Source organism: Myotis daubentonii, chromosome X (assembly GCF_963259705.1).
Source record: "Myotis daubentonii chromosome X, mMyoDau2.1, whole genome shotgun sequence".
In the NCBI taxonomy this organism is placed as follows: Eukaryota; Metazoa; Chordata; class Mammalia; order Chiroptera; family Vespertilionidae; genus Myotis; species Myotis daubentonii.
In genome coordinates, this window is record NC_081861.1 from 98,879,241 (window position 1) to 98,896,063 (window position 16,823).

The following is a 16,823-nucleotide window of genomic DNA, read 5'->3' on the forward strand; positions in this document are numbered from 1 at the left end:
ATAAAAATAAATAAAAATTCTAAAAAAAAAAGATATAAAAAACAGAAATTAAAAAAAGAAAGAAAAAACTGGCAATAGTATTTAACCTTAAACCATTAGAGAATATATTTCACAGTTCATTTAGACATATATGAGTTTCAAGAAAATGGCATATAGCTTTGTGTAAATACACCTATGACCTTCTATTAGATGTGAAACAAGTTTAAGACTGAGATACTAAGTCGGATCTCAATACCAGATATCATGCTGTATTACAAAGCCACTGTTCTCAAAACTGCCTGGTACTGGCACAAGAACAGACATATAGATCAATGGAATAGAATAGAGAACCCAGAAATTGACCCAAACCAATATGCTCAATTAATATTTGACAAAGGAGGCAAGAACACACAGTGGAGTCAAGATAGTCTCCTCAATAAATGGTGTTGGGAAAATTGGACAGATACATGCAAAAAAATGAAACTAGACCACCAACTTACACCATACACAAAAATAAACTCAAAATGGATAAAGGACTTAAATATAAGACGGGAAACCATAAAAATACTAGAGGAATCCAAAGGCAACAAAATCTCAGACATCTGCCGAAGCAATTTCTTCACCGATACATCTCCTAGGGCATTGGAAACTAAAGACAAAATATACAAATGGGACTACATCAAAATAAAAAGCTTCTGCACAGCAAAAGAAACCATCAACAAAACAACAAGAAAGCCCACTGTATGGGAGAACATATTTGCCAATGTTATCACCGATAAGGATTTAATCTCAACATTTATAGGTAACTCATACAACTTAACAAAAGGAAGATAAACAATCCAATCAAAAAATGGGCAAAGAACCTAAATAGAATCTTTTCAAAAGCCGACATTCAGAAAGCCAAGAGACATATGAAAACATGCTCCAAGTCACTAATCACCTGAGAGATGCAAATCAAAACAACAATGAGGTATCATCTCACACCAATAAGAATGGCTATCATCAACAAATCAACAAATGACAAGTGCTGGACAGGATGTGGAGAAAAGGGAACACTCGTGCACTGCTGGTGGGACTGCAGACTGGTGCAGCCACTATGGAGAACAGTATGGAGTTTCCTCAAAAAGTTAAAAATGGAGCTCCCATTTGACCCAGTGATTCCACTTCTAGGAATATATCCCAAGAAACCAGAAACACCAATCAGAAAGGATATATGCATCCCTATGTTCATAGCAGCACAATTTACCATCGCGAAGATCTGGAAACAGCCTAAGTGCCCATCAGCAGATGAATGGATTAGAAAACTGTGGTACATCTACACAATGGAATACTATGATGCTGTAAAAAAGAAGGAATTCTTACCATTTGCAACAGCATGGATGGAACTGGAGAGCATTAGGCTAAGTGAAATAAGCCAGTCAATGAAGGAAAAATACCACATGATCTCACTCATTTATGGATAATAAAGACCATTATAAACTGATGAACAAAAATAGATACAAGGGAAGAGCAGCATCAACAGACTGTCAAAGTACAGCGGGAAGGCTGGGGAGGGTTGGGGGGCGGGAGGGAGGGTAAGAGATCAACCGAAGGACTTGTATGCATGCATATAAGCATAACCAATGGACATAAGACACTGGAGGGTAGGGGAGGCCGGGGGAATGTCAAGGGAGGGGAGGAGACATATGTATTACTCTTTGTAATACTTTAAGCAATAAAACAAAATTAAAAAAAAAGAGTGAGATTCCATTCTGGAGTTGATACCATATGTATATATTATCAGAACATTAGGGTTACTGCTCAAGCTGGTATCTGTGAGAAAATATAGGGCTTTCCCCCAAAATGTATACACATACTTTGAATAATTATAAATGCAGTGTTTATTAAAATACATTTCATTTTCAAAATTGAGCTATCAGCTATTACAGTATGCATAGATTTTTGGTATACCCTGAGGTGTCCCATGAGGCACTGGCATCTGAGCTGGCCATTCTAGTAAATATGTTGTTAGTTGTAGCTCCTGTTGCCACAGGTATCATGATGAAAGGGTAAGTCTTATTTACTCACATCCCCATCTGATTCTACCATTTTAGTGACTTACAGATACAATAATAGAATATTTGTGAGCAGCCAAAAAAATGCTTATAATGTGCCTCTGAAGTCTAGAAAGAGACTAAGAAGAATGTTCTCAATAGCATTCATTCTGTTAAACTAAGCTTTTTGAGGACAAGATGAGTCTTATTCACCTAAGTCTTCTGTGCAAAGTTTCACACATAGTAGATGCTCCACAAATATGTTAAATAGCTTATAAGATCATCAGGGAAGAAAGCATTTTCCTGACTTTCCAAGTTTTTCTTCTTATCTTTATCAATGAGTAGCAGCTATTTCCTTGAGTTGACTGCCATCTCATAGGCAAGCAGGATAGAAAGCAATGTTTTGAAGTAGCAGATAAAATTATTCAAATAATTGTGCAAATGTGAATATATGACTTAGAGGAGCTGCTGCTCACCTATACACTTTCTTGTGTGCCCAAGATGAAGGAGCTACGTGGTCATTATCTCTCCAAGTTCCACCTATGAAACTCATGATCCTTAAAAGAAGCAGTAGTATCTTACAAGTTGGCTATTTAGGCTACTTTTTTGTCAAGGGGTAAGAAGAAGCACAATTGATGATTTAACTACGTCTCCTTCAAAATGAAATCTTTCTAGAATACAGAGGTAGTGAAAAGGTTTAAGAAAGTGTATCAGTCTCCACTAGCTTTCCAGACATCTAATCTTCACAATAGTTTGGACAGAAAAAAGAAAGAGAGAGAAAAGTAAATTAAAATAAACATGACCTAGCAATAGCAAAGAACAAATATATATACAACAGGATCACAAGATTTTTCTAAGTTTCACAAGCAAGTTAAATGTCTACCTTATCAGGACAGATAACCATCATAAGGAAGAAACAAATGTATTGGAAGAAACCAAATCCATAAACTTGTTTCTTATTTCTACCATTTTGCAAAAATCATCATTTTCATTTTATAGCTAATAAATCAGAAACCGTTTTCTTTCGAACAATGAGAAAAAGTACCCTTTCTCTTGCAAATACACTGAATGGCCATATTATTATGACTGGCCTGATTATTATGACCACCCCATCAGTACTTCGTTGGGCCACCTTTTGCCTTCAATACTGCAGTGATTCTTCTTAGCATTGACTCCACCAGATGTTGAAAGGTGATGTGAGGAATCTGACTCCATGCCTGATAAATAGCGCTGTCCAGTTCTGTGAGATTTGATGGTTGTGGAACCAGCTGCCTGATGGCTCTTTTAACTTCGTCCCACAAATACTCAATTGGATTGAGATCTGGTGATTGTGGGGGCCACCCAAGCAAGGTAAAGTCTCCCTCATGTTCTTGAAACCACTCCTGCACAATACGAGCATCATGGCATGGCACATTGTCTTGTTGGAAGAAGCCAACTCCATTGGGATATGCCATCAACATGATAGGATGAACTTGATCAGCAACGATACTTAGGTATGTTGTGCTATTCAGACGTTTATAATGATCTGGTCCTCTAGCAACTTCAGTGGGAAATTATAGCTAATTTGCCTACAAACTTCAGGTGGTCATAATAATCTGGCCACTCAGTGTATATTCCAAGAAATATATCTCTACAATAGACATTTCACATATAGTAATTCATTAATAAAGATTAAGCCAATAAGAGCCAAAGAGATCCAAATCAAGACTATTAAGTAGTCTAATGCTGTGTTCTAGATGATTGACTTAGTTTTTTATATTTTCTTTGGTGGAATTAGCTTCATATAGTTTTGTTTTATGTTCTTACACAAATATTGCTTCAAGAAGGTCACAACAAAACAGAGAGAAGAAATCTGTACAATTTATGTGTGTAAGTTTTTTTTACAACAAAGATATGCTCCAATCTTAAGACTTTATTTTAGTTTGACCATGTAAGAGTAACAAATGGACTGGATATATTAGTGCTCCAAATCTCTTATTGGAATCCAGAAGCCAAGCAATAGAATTCAAAGGCAGAGCATAAATATTGTTGACTAGAGGCCTGGTGCATGAAATGCATGCACTTGGTGGTGGTGGTGGTGGGGGGGTTCCCTCAGCCAAGCTTGTGCCCTCTCACAGTTTGGGAGTCCTTGGGGGATGTCTGACTGATGGTGAGCGGGCCTAAGCCGGCAATCAGAGATACTTAGCGCTGCCGCAGAGGCTGTGCTCACCAGCCGTGAGCCCAACTCAGGGCTTCTGGCTGAGTGGCACTCCCCCATGGGAGCGCACTGACCACCAGGGGACAGCTCCTGCATTGAGCGTCTGCCCCCTGGTGGTCAGTGCATGTCATAGCAACCAGTCATTCCACTGTTGGGTCGATTTGCATATTAGCCTTTTATTATATAGGACTAGAGGCTCAGTGCATGAAATTCATGCCCTGCCTGCACCCTCTCACAATTCAAGATCCCTCGGGGGATTGGGCCTAAACTGGCAGTTGGACACCCCTCTCACAATCCGGGACCACTGGCTCCTAACCTCTCACCTGCCTGCCTTCCTGATCAGCCCTAACCATTTGCCTGCCTGCCTGATCAGCCCTAACCACTTGCCTGCCTGATTGCCCATAACCACTCTGCCTGCCTGCCTGATCACCCCTAACTGCTCGCCTGCCTGCCTGATCATCCCTAACTGCCTCTGCCTGTCTGCCTGATTGCCCCTAACCACTCTACCTGCCTGCCTCATTGCCCCAACCACTCGCCTTCCTGCCTGATCACCCCTAAGTACTCTGCCTGCCTGCCTGATCACCCCTAGCCACTTGTCTGCTTGCTTGATTGTCCCTAACTGCTCACCTGCCTGCCTGATTGCCCCTAACCGCCTCTGCCTCAGCCCCCACCGCTGCAGCTTTGTCCAGAAGGACATGTGGAATGATGTCCTTAAGGGTTGTTCAACTGTCCAGTCTAATTAGCATATTATGCTTTTATTATTATAGATGTGCTAAAAAGGAAATAGCCATGATGATATTTTTGTTATCTCTTATTATACACAAATCAACTTCCTAAGAATGTCAAAATGTATCAATCATTACTTAGGACTTGAAGGAGCTCTCAGGCTATAACTTTCTTTATTTTAATCACTTTTTGGAATTTTATTAATTTTTAGAGAGAGGAAGAGAGTGAGAGAGAAACATCAATGTAAGAAACATTGATTTGATGCCTCCCACATGCACCCCTGACTGGGGATTGAACCCAAAACATGTGTATGTGCTGAGGTCCGGGAACTGAACCCACCACCTTTTTGGTGCATGGGATGATGCTCAATCAACTAAGCCACACCAGCCAGGTCTGTAACCTTATTTATTATGAGAAAAATATCAGAACAAAGAAATTTAAACTTCAGAGGTATATGTTCATAATTTGATTGGAAAAATAAATTAAAAGGCCAATAAAATATCATGCAAATGATAGTTTACCAAACAATTCTATATATTTACTTCATTTGATATTTAGAACCAACATATGAAATAAACAAGATAAATATTATTTCCTTATTACCTAAAATGAGGAAACTGAGGCCCTCAAATATTATGTGGCTTATTCCATGTCATGAAAGTCTACACTGGTGGAGCTAGAACTGGAATACAGATCTTCTGACTGCTAGCACATTTTTTTCCACCTTCTAGACCTGGGGTGGGCAAACTTTCTGACTCGAGGGCCACAATGGGTTCTTAAACTGGACCGGAGGGCCGGAACAAAAGCATGGATGGAGTGTTTGTGTGAACTAATATAAATTCAAAGTAAACATTGTTACATAAAAGGGTACGGTCTTTTTTTTTTTAGTTTTATTCATTTCAAACAGGCCGGATCTGGCCCGCGGGCCGTAGTTTGCCCACGGCTGTTCTAGACCACTGCTGAGTAGTGTTAAACTGTATATATATATATATATATATATATATATATATATATATATATATATATATACCATTTGTTTATTCATTCACCTGTCTATGAACCTTCAGGTTATTCTAAGTTTTACAAATAAAACTGCTATAAATATTATATACAAATTTGTGTATGGACATATACTTTCATTTCTCTTATTGAAATAACTATAAGTGGAAAGATTGGTTCATATGTAGTTATATACTTCACTTTTTAAAGAGATGCCAAATTGTTTTCCAAAGTAGTTGCATCAATTACATTCTTACCAGCAGTGCTTGCATGAGTTCTAGTTTTCCTACATCCTTATTAACATTTTTTACAGCAAGGCTTTTTAAAAATTTCAGTCATTCTAATAGGTATGCATTAGTAACTCATTGTGTTATTAATTTGCATTTCTCTAATGATTAATGATATTGAACAGCTTTTCCTGTGCTTATTTACAATTTCTATCTCTTTTATGGTGGCAAGCGTCTATTTAAATATTTTGCCCTTTTAAAAAAAGTGGGCATTTTTTTCATATGAATGAGCTTTTATTTATTTTGAAGAAAGAAAAAAGTCATACTTTGGTTCAAAGATTTTACAAACTAGTGAACTGTGACTCTAACACTATTACTTATGGATAATAGCAACTATGTATTAGAATCTCAATTTGTACATGAGGAAATAAAATTATAATAATAAAAGCAAACCACATACTGTCTTAAAAACAAAAATAAAAACTCAATGTGAATAGCAGCTTTTGGCTTGTGTCTAAAAATAGATATGTTCATATGGTAATTGTCTTTCTCTAACACATATATAGAATCTAAAGAACAATATAAATGAAAAAACAAAGCAGAAACAGATTCATAGATACAGAAAACAGACTGATGGTTGCCAGAGTGGTGTGGGGTTTCTATACTTCTTTATATACTTAACTAGAGGCCTGGTGCACAAACATTTGTGCACTCAGGTGGGGGGGTGGTCCCTCAGTCCGGCCTATGCCCTCTCACAGTCTGAGACCCCTCGGGGGATGACCACCTGCTGGCTTAGGCCTGCTCCCTGAGGATTGGGACTAAGATGGAAATCAGACATCCCTCCGGCAGCCCGGCAGCCCTAGTGGGATGTCTACTTGCCAGCAGGGAGCAGACCTAAGCTGCAGTCAGACATCCTTAGCGCTGCTGAGGAGGCAGGAGAGGCTCCCACCACCACCGCTGTACTGGCAGCCATCAGCCTGGCTTGTGGCTGAGCAGAGCTCCCCCATGTGGGAGCGCACTGATCACCAGAGGGCAGCTCCTGCATTGAGCGTCTGCCCCCTGGTGGTCATTGTGTGTCATAGTGACCAGTCATTCCCAGTAGTTCTGCTGTTAGGGTCAGTTTGCATATTACCTTTTTATTATATAGGATAGAGGCCTGGTGCACGGGTGGGGGCCAGCTGATTTGCCCTGAAAGGTGTCCCGGATCAGGGTGGGGGTCCCGCTGGGGTGCCTGGCCAGCCTGGGTGAGGGGCTGATGGCTATTTACAGCTAGTCACACCCTCTTCAGGGTGGGGGTCCCCACTGGGGTGCCTGGCCAGACTGGGTGAGGGGCTGAGGGCCATTTTCAGGCTGGCTGGCGACTGAAGCTCCCAACCTCTCCTCTTTTTCCTTTTTTTCTTTTTATTCTGGGATTTATTTACCTTCTATAATTGAAACTTCCTTTCTGTCACTGGAGTTGAGAGCTGGCTCCAGCTCTGTGGCCACTGCCGGCTGAAAGCAGGTATCTGGGGTTTGTTTAGCTTCTATAATTGAACCATTGTTGCTTTCGGGCTCAGAGCCGGGCTGCGGCAGGTGGGGAACCTTGGCTTCCTCCATCACTGAAGCAAGCAAACCTCCTGCTCGCTTCAGCTGCATGGCTGCCGGCCGCCATCATGGTTGGTGGTTAATTTGCATATCACCCTGATTAGTCAATGGGAAGCATAGCGAAGGTACGGTCAATTACCCTTTTTGTCTTTTATTAGATCGGATATTCAAGTTATTTACCAGATATGTGATTTGTAAATATTTTCCCCCAGACTGTGGTTTATCTTTCAATCCATTGACAGTGTCTTTTAAAATTTTTTATTTTTCAATTACAGTTTACATTCAATATTATTTTGTATTGCATTCAGGTGTACAGCATAGTAGTTAAACAGTTACTTTAAAAATTGTTTGCACGGATAAATCTAGTGTCCACCTGACACCATACATAGTTATTACAGTAGTATTGACTATGTTCCCTGTGCTCTACTTTATATCCCCATGAAATTTTGTAACTACCAATCTGCACTTTTTAATCCCTTTACCTTTTCCACCCAATCCCCAAAATCCTCTTCAATCTGGCAACCATCATTCTGTTCTCCATATTAACAACTCTGTTTTAATTTTGTTTGTTCATTTATTTTGTTCTTTAGATTCCACAAATAAGTGAAATCATATTGTATTTGTCATCCTCTGACCTATTCCATTTAGCACAATATTTTCTAGGTCTATCCATGCTGTCACAAACAGTAAGTTTTAATTATTTTTTATAGCTGAGTAATATTTCATTGTGAATATGCACCACAGCTTTTTCATACACTAGTCTATTGATGGGCACTTGGGTTGCTCCCATATCGTGGCTATTGTAAATAATGCTGTAATGAACATAGTGGTGCATATATTCTTTCAAATCTGTGTTTTAGAGTTCTTTGAATATGTACCCAGAAGTGGAACTATTAGTTGAAAAGACAATTGCATTTTTAATATTTTGAGGAAACTTCTTACTGTTTTCCATAGTGACTACATCAATCTATATTTGCCACCAACAGTGCATGAGGGTTCGTTTCTCTCTGCATTTTCACCAAAACTTGTTTGCTTATTTATTTCTTATTATTTATTTTATTGATTTTGAGATGAGGAGAGGGAGAGACAGATAGAAACATCAATGATGAGAGAGAATAATTGATCAGGCGCCTCCTGCATGCCACCTATTAGGGATCGAGCCTGTAACCTGGACATGTGTCCTCACTGGGAACCTCAGCGCTCAACCACTGAGTCACATGGCTAGGCTGTTTGTGGGTTTATTGATGATAGCCATTCTGACAGGTCTGAAGTTATACCTCATTGTAGTTTTTAATTTGCATACCTCTGATGATTAGTGATGTTGAGCATCTTTTCATATGTCGATTAGCCATCTGTATGTCCTTTTTGGAGAAGAGTCTATTCAGGTCCTCTGTCATTTTCTATTCCTATTTTTATTGCTGACATATTACAGGTGTCTTCTTTTCCTACCCCCTTTGGCCACTTGCACCCAGCTTCTGCACCGCACCCCCCCCCACACACACACACTTCCTCTGGCCATCACCACGCTGTTGTCTGTGTCTATGGGTTATGCATACATGTTCTTTGTCTAAACTCTTCAGCTTCTTTCATCCAGTCCCTACCTCCCTCCTCCCCGCTAACAGCTGTCAGTCTGTTCCATGTATCCATGAATCTGTTTCTATTTTATCTATAAGTTTATTTTATTTACTAGATTCCACATATAAGAAAGGTTATATGGTATTTGTATTTCTATGACTGGCTTATTTCACTTAGCATAATAATCTCCAGGTCTGACCACGCTGTCAGAAAAGGGATTGCTTGGGAGATTTTTCTTGGTGTTAAGTTGTATGTGTTTTTTATGAAGTTTGGATATTAACCCCTTATGTATCATTAGCGACTATGTTCTTCCATTCAGTAGGTTGTGTTTTCATTTTTTTGATGGTTTCCTTTGGTGCCAAAACCTGTTTAGTTTGATGTAGTCCCATTTATTAATTTTGTTCTTTTGTTTCCCTTGCTTGAGGAGATATATCATAAAAAATGTTGCTAAGAGAAACATCAGAGATTTTACTGCCTGTTTTCTTCTAGGGTTTTTAAGGTATGAGATTTTATATTTAAGTTTATTCCATTTTGATAGACTGTCTTTTGAAGAGCAGAAGTTCTTAATTATAATGAAGTCCAATTTATCAATTTTTTTAATAGATTGAGCTTTTGGTGTTGATTCTGAGAAATCTTTGCTTAACCAAAGGTCTCAAAGATTTTCTTCTCTGTTTTCTTGTTAAAGTCTTATAGTTTTTGACTTTATATATGATACATTTTTTAATCTTTATTGTTGAGATTATTACAGATGTCCCCCTTTTTTTCTCCCATTTCCCCCCTCCACTGGTTCCACCCTGACCCAGGCCTTTACCATCCTATTGTCTGGGTCCATAGGTAATACATATATGCATATAAGTTCTTTGGTTAATCTCTTCCTACCTCCCTTCCTTCTTCCTCTTCCCTCTGAGATTCATCAGTCTGTTCCATGTTTCCATTCCTCTGCTTCTATTTTATTCATCAGTTTATTTTGTTCATTAGATTCCTTGTTTATTTTGATTTTTAGATTCAATCACTGATAGGTATGTATTTATTGTCATTTTATTGTTCATATTTCTTCCTCCTCCTCCTCCTCCTCCTCCTCCTCCTCCTCCTCCTCCTCCTCCTCCTCCTCCACCTCCTCCTCCTCTTCCTCCTCCTGACCTCCTGTAGCTTTTTCTTGTCTCTGAAGCTCTTTATCTGACCTTTAATTCTAAATGATAGCTTTGCTGGGTAGAGTAATCTTGGTTGCAAGTCCTTGCTATTCATTACTTTGAATATTTCTTGCCACTCCCTTCTGCCCTCAAAGTTTCTGTTAACACATTGTATGCGGGAAACGTATTTATACGTTTTACGTATTTATACATTCTACCAGTGTAGCAGAGTGTGGGACACATATTAATACGTTTTTTATAGACTAGCAGTAGAATGAGAGTAACGTATAAATACGTAAACTAAAGTTATCGTAATTTTACTGAACATTGCCATTTGCACAAAAAATTAGCAAAAATGGCCCGCGCCACCTGTTAGAGCGTGATAAAAACTACCCGCAAACAATGCGTTAAGAAATCAGTTGACAATAGTATGGGTACTCCCTTGTAGGTAACTAACTGCTTTTCTCTTGCTGCTTTTAAGATTCTCTCTTTGTCTTTTAACCTTTGGCATTTTAATTATGGTGTGTCTTGGTCTGGGCCTCTTTGGGTTTCTCTTGTTTGGGACTCTCTGTACTTCCTGGACTTGTAAGTCTATTTCTTTCACCAGATAGGGAAAGTTTTCTGTTCAAATAAGTTTTCAATATCTTGCTCCCTTTCTACTACTACTGGCACCCTCATGATGTGAATGTTGGTATGCCTGAAGTTGTCGCATAGACTCCTTACACTATCTTCATATTTTTGAATTCTTTTTTCTTTTTGCGATTCTGATTGGGTGATTTTTTTTCTTTTGCATATTCTAAATCACTGATTTCATTCTCAGTATCCTCTACTCTACTGTTGAAGCCCTATAAATTATTCTTTATTTCAGTTAGTGTATGCTTAATTCCTGACTGGTACTTTTTCATGTCTTTGATGTTCTCACTAAGTTCTTGAAATTTTCACTAAGATCCTTGAAATTCTAAGTCCCTTAAAGCGCTCAATAAGATCCTCTGTATCTAGTAGTTTGTTTGCTTCCATTTAATTTAGGTCTTTTTCTAGATATTTCTTCTGTTCTTTTATTTGTGACATATTTCTTTGTCTCCACATTTTGGCTGCTCCCCTGTGTTTGTTTCTATGTTGTTCCTTTTTTGTTTCTATGTATTATGTAGAGCTCCTATGTCTCCTAGAATTTGTAGAGTGGTCTTGTGTAGTAGGTGTCCTCTAGGGCCCAGTGGCTCAGCCTCCCCAATCACCTGAGCTGGATATTCTAGGTGTGCCACCGTGAGGGCTGTGCACACAGTCTTATTGTAGTTGAGCCTTGGTTGCTGTTGGCATCACTGGGAGGAATTGAACCTCAGGCCAATTCGTTGTGATGATCAGTTGAAACTACAGCAGAAGAGCTGCTATGCAGGAGACACCCCTAAGGAGCAGGACTTGCGTCAGTGGCACTTTGGTGCTCACCAAGTCTGCCCCTTGAGTCTGTGGCTCATGGATGTGTAAAGTTGTAAAGTGGTGTGGTCTGAATATGTCCACTAGGTGCACTGGCTCTGGGGTCTCCTGGGAGGTGCAGTCAGCTATTGCCTGGGGCCACCCACCAGGAGCTACAGAGTGATCTGCAGATAGATGATACTTGTGTTGGGCTTGGAAGTGCCCACGCAAGGCCAAGTTGTGTAGCAAGGCAGGCTGCTGCTAGTGCCAGATCTTGGGCCTTTTATTGATAGGTATGGGCCACACTGATGCCAGCTGTTGCTTTTTTGAGAAATTTAAGGAAAGTCTGAAGCCTGAGCCAGGACAGGTCATTCATATGGAAAAGCCATAGCAACAGCTTGGGTGGGGCTGTAAATTGGATGGGGTGGGGTCTCAGGGAATCACCAGGGTGGAGTGAACAGTGTGAGCCAGGTTGATGGAGACTCAGATATGGCTGCCAGTCAGCTTTTTATTGGGGAAAGTCTCAGCATAAGAACAATGAACTCTGTGAGCATCCCTGTCTGGGAGAAAGCCAATCCTAGTTCTTGCCCCGATGCCAGACAATCCAGTTCCTCTCCATATGTCCCTGGACCCTCCTAAGCTGCTACTCCAGTGCTGGAGCTCAGAGAAAGTCTGAATAAGTCCATGTACTGGCCCTTTAAGAAGAACTGCCTGGGATTTCAGCAGCCTCTGTGTCACTCAGGTACAATTCATGCCAATTTTTACAGCCTGAAGTTAAGTGTGAGTTCTCTTTCTGGCCCTGGAAGCCTGGACTGAGGGGTCTTGTGTGGGGCAGGGACCCCTTGCTCCTCATGGAAGGCCTCTGCAATTAAAAAACAACAACCACACACTACACGTGGTGTTGGACCAGCCTGCTCTCCGCCTCTGCCCCTCCTACCAGTCTCAATGTGCTTTCTTCTTTACTTCTCTAGTTGTAGGACTTCCATTCATCCAGACTTCAGGCAGTTCTTAATGATGGTTGTTCTGTATTTTAGTTGTAATTTTGATGTGGTTGTGGGAGGCGGCAAGTACCAGCATTTAGTTATGTGGCCATCTTGGTCCTCTGATATATGATCCATTTTTTAGTTAATTTTTGTTTAGTGTGTGAGGTAAAGGTTAGTGGTCAAGGATCTTCTCTTTTTTTCATGTCGATGTCCGATTATTCAGCACCCCTTGTTGAGAGGTTGTCTTTTTCCCATTAAGTAGAATTTGCATCTTTATAATAAATAAATTGACGATATATATGTGGGTCTATTTCTTGACTCTCTAATCTGTCCCATTGTTTTATATGTCTATACTTTCACCAATATCACACTGTTTTGTTTACTGAAGCTTTATACTAAGCCTTGAAATAATGTAATGAGTCATCAGCTTTCAGTGTTCTTTTCAAATCTATTTATATTGATATATGTGAATATATTTTGTCCTTCTATCCTTTGCATATAGCAAATTTTATTTAATCACTCTCTTACTGATTGTTTTATAGTATTCCTTGATGGGTTTTTTAATAGGAGCTCATAAACACTTCCAAATAAACCTGTTTTTTCAAGTATCCAATTGAATGAATTAACCTCAAGAGAAGGTTTTATTTTTTTAGTTCTTTTATATTTTCAAATAACTTACCAAACTGCTAGACATATAATAGGAACTTCTTTAAAACTTCTTGAATAAATAGATACATGAAATAAAAATTAAAGAGACATGTATGGTGCAGTTCCTCTTAGGAATATGTACACAGAAGCAGATTTGGAACATCTTGTGACTTACATTGAAAAATAAATCTGGTGTACTGGATAGAGTTTAATTTTAAATGACATTAATTCAATTCCACTATTTCAGTTATGTAGCAAAGGCAAGTTATTTAACTTTCTGAGCCTTAGCTTTTCCCTTTGTGATATGAAGAGAATCAGAGATGGTTAATGTGTTGACTCAGGTAGTTAAATGGTACAAATATAAGAGATGCTAAATCACTAGAAATATAATGAAGCAGATACAATTATATCCTCTGAACTCTCTTGTAAGAAAGAGTATCATATAAGAGCCTGAAAAAAAAAATAAGCTACTTAATGGTGGTTGTGGGTCTCAAAGGACATGCTTATATGGTTGATAAACTGTCTTCTAAGGAAAGGGGATTCTTCTGGTTTTAGGGTCAGATCTTAAGTGCCTAAAAGTAATTGAGTTCAAAAATTCATGCTATGTATGCTTCGTGAAGATAGGGAGTTGTGCTTGGAACAGTACTTGGCCCATAGTATTCAATATATAACTGAACAAATGAATAAATTCATGGTGCCAGCAGTCCTTCTCTTCCCCCCATATAGCTTTCCGTTGAATATTTAAAAGTCAATTTGAAGGTATGCCTGTTATTAAGGTACTTAAGTTACTCATACATCTCCATCTGAACTTGGAGCTAAAAATACTTATCTCACAGGACTCTTGAGAATATAAAATATATAATATGTAAAAAAGTGTCTGGCTTAGTTCCTAATACATTGTAGACACTCAATAAATGTTAGTTGTCTTCCATCCTATGCCAGAAGAAACATTTATTTAGTTCTGAAGCAAGGACAGACATTTCCCTACTCTGGATCCTGACAGATATTATACCTGCACCCTCATTCCAATCCCTAGAAAATCTTGCAGGAGTAACAGCATTTTGAAAACGGCATTTCCCCCGTTTCAAGCAGGGACAGTGATTACTTGATTATTTCTGAATAATTCCTTATTTCTACTCTCAGTCTCCCAGAACACTGAAACTGCATGAATTTGCACCAATTTTAAAGTAGTCTTTGGCTAGTTCCATAGGATATTTGTTCTGTGGTGTTACAGGTAATGTATATATAGATATTTAGCAAAAATGAGTCCCAATTTTTTCATTCATTATTAACTATTTACTTGTCCCCGGTCTTAATAACTAGATTCTTTTCCATAATCATATGATATATTTCCAAAATACTTGCCAAAGTAATTTATGAAGATACAGCAATGTAGAAATTGAAGAACAGACCACAGTAACTCCTGATAGTTAGCAATTATTTACAAATAATCTTGAACCTAATTACTCAGAAGGGACACAAACTAGGAAAAACTGATTGACAACTAACTCTTTATGGAAAGTACCACTGGATTTAATGGTCACTTGCAAATCCCACAAATAAAAGAGCAGGAATCATCTTGAACTGAACCCATGTTCAAATGACAGCTCATGGAACATGAAGTATGAACTCTATCTCCAGCTGACTGAAATTACTTACAAAGCCTTTTAGTTTAACCACACAGAATCTGGGCTTTTGCTTTGAAACTAACCAGCATGCAGAACTATAAACAACAGCTTATATGAATGGATAAGAAAACTATATTTTAAGGAGAGACATTATTTTACAAAATGGAACTTTAAAACCAGAATGTTTTATAAAATAATAAAGGAACTTGCCTTATATTTAACTCTAGAGGAATCTGTGATTTAAAAATATGTTTTTAAGAAGCTTATGTTTTAACTAGCCATGGCCAGTTTGGCTCAGTGAATAGAGTGTCGGCCTGCGGACTGAAGGGTCCCGGGTTCGGTTCTGGTCAGGGGCATGTACCTTGGTTGCGGGCGCATCCCCAGTGGGGGATGCGCAGGAGGCAGCTGATAAATGTTTCTCTCTCATCGATGTTTCTAACTCTCTGTCCCTCTCCCTTCCTCTCTGTGAGAAATCAATAAAATATATTTAAAAAAAGAAGCTTAAATAGCTTTTTATTGGTTAGTATACTACTTCAGGACAATATGGAGACTTATTTGAAAAACAGGCTCATCTGAATGTTTACTCTACTTATAATAACTATTCCTGCATTCTCACTTTAGTGGGAAAGAACTTATTAACTTACTAATAAATATAGTTTATTGCATATTTATCATATAATCTTCCATAAGTCTCAATTGCTATTCTGAGCTAAGAAATCAGTTGTTATTTTAGATGAATATTAGCAACATAAAACTAGATTTGCTGTGGTATATGGTGTTTATTTCTAAGTATTCTTTGTTGCAGTGATAAACTGCAGGTGAAAAGGAAACAATACCACAATAGTATAAACGCACTAAGAATTACATTTGTTTAGGTCTAATAAGCATGATTGACAAAATTGGTAACAGGACTTCACTCTTATTAGTAATTAGGGGAAAGAAAGAAGCTCTTTTTAAAAATAATTTACTGGAGTGACATTGGTGAATAAGATTATATAGATCTCAAGTGTATAATTCTGATACATCATCTGTATATTGCATTGTGTGCCCACCATCTAAAGTCAAATCTTTTTCTGTCACCATATATTTGACCCCCTTTACCCTTTATTACCCATCATTCCCCTTCCATCTGGTAACCACCATATGTGTGATATAAAGCTGAAAACACTACATAAATAAACAAAACAAACAAACCTCATAGACACAGACAAGAAGCTCTTTTAATAGAAAGATAAGAAGCACTGTATTCACCAAGGGATAATAATTATTCTGTTGGTTAACTGTTGGTTAAAAAAGGGAAGTATAAAAGTCAATTGAATAAGATGTGGAAAGATTTTTAATATAAATATAAATATTAATATTTACATTTTATTTCAAACTTTGAATATTTTTATTTTCCATGTTTTATTATAAGTGCATTGTCATATATATATATACATATATATATATATATATATACACATAAAATAAATAAATATTATAGCATATATTGGACATTTTTTCTTGAATTTTCATGTTAACAAATTTATTGAGATAGCCTTAATACATAAAAATTGTATAGGTTTATTCCACTATTTGTGAAAACATGGATGAACTTAGAGGACATTATGCTAAATGGAATAATCCAGACACAGAAAGACAAATACTGCATGATCTCACTTATATGTGGAATCTAATATAGTCAAACTCAAAAAATAAAATAAAAAA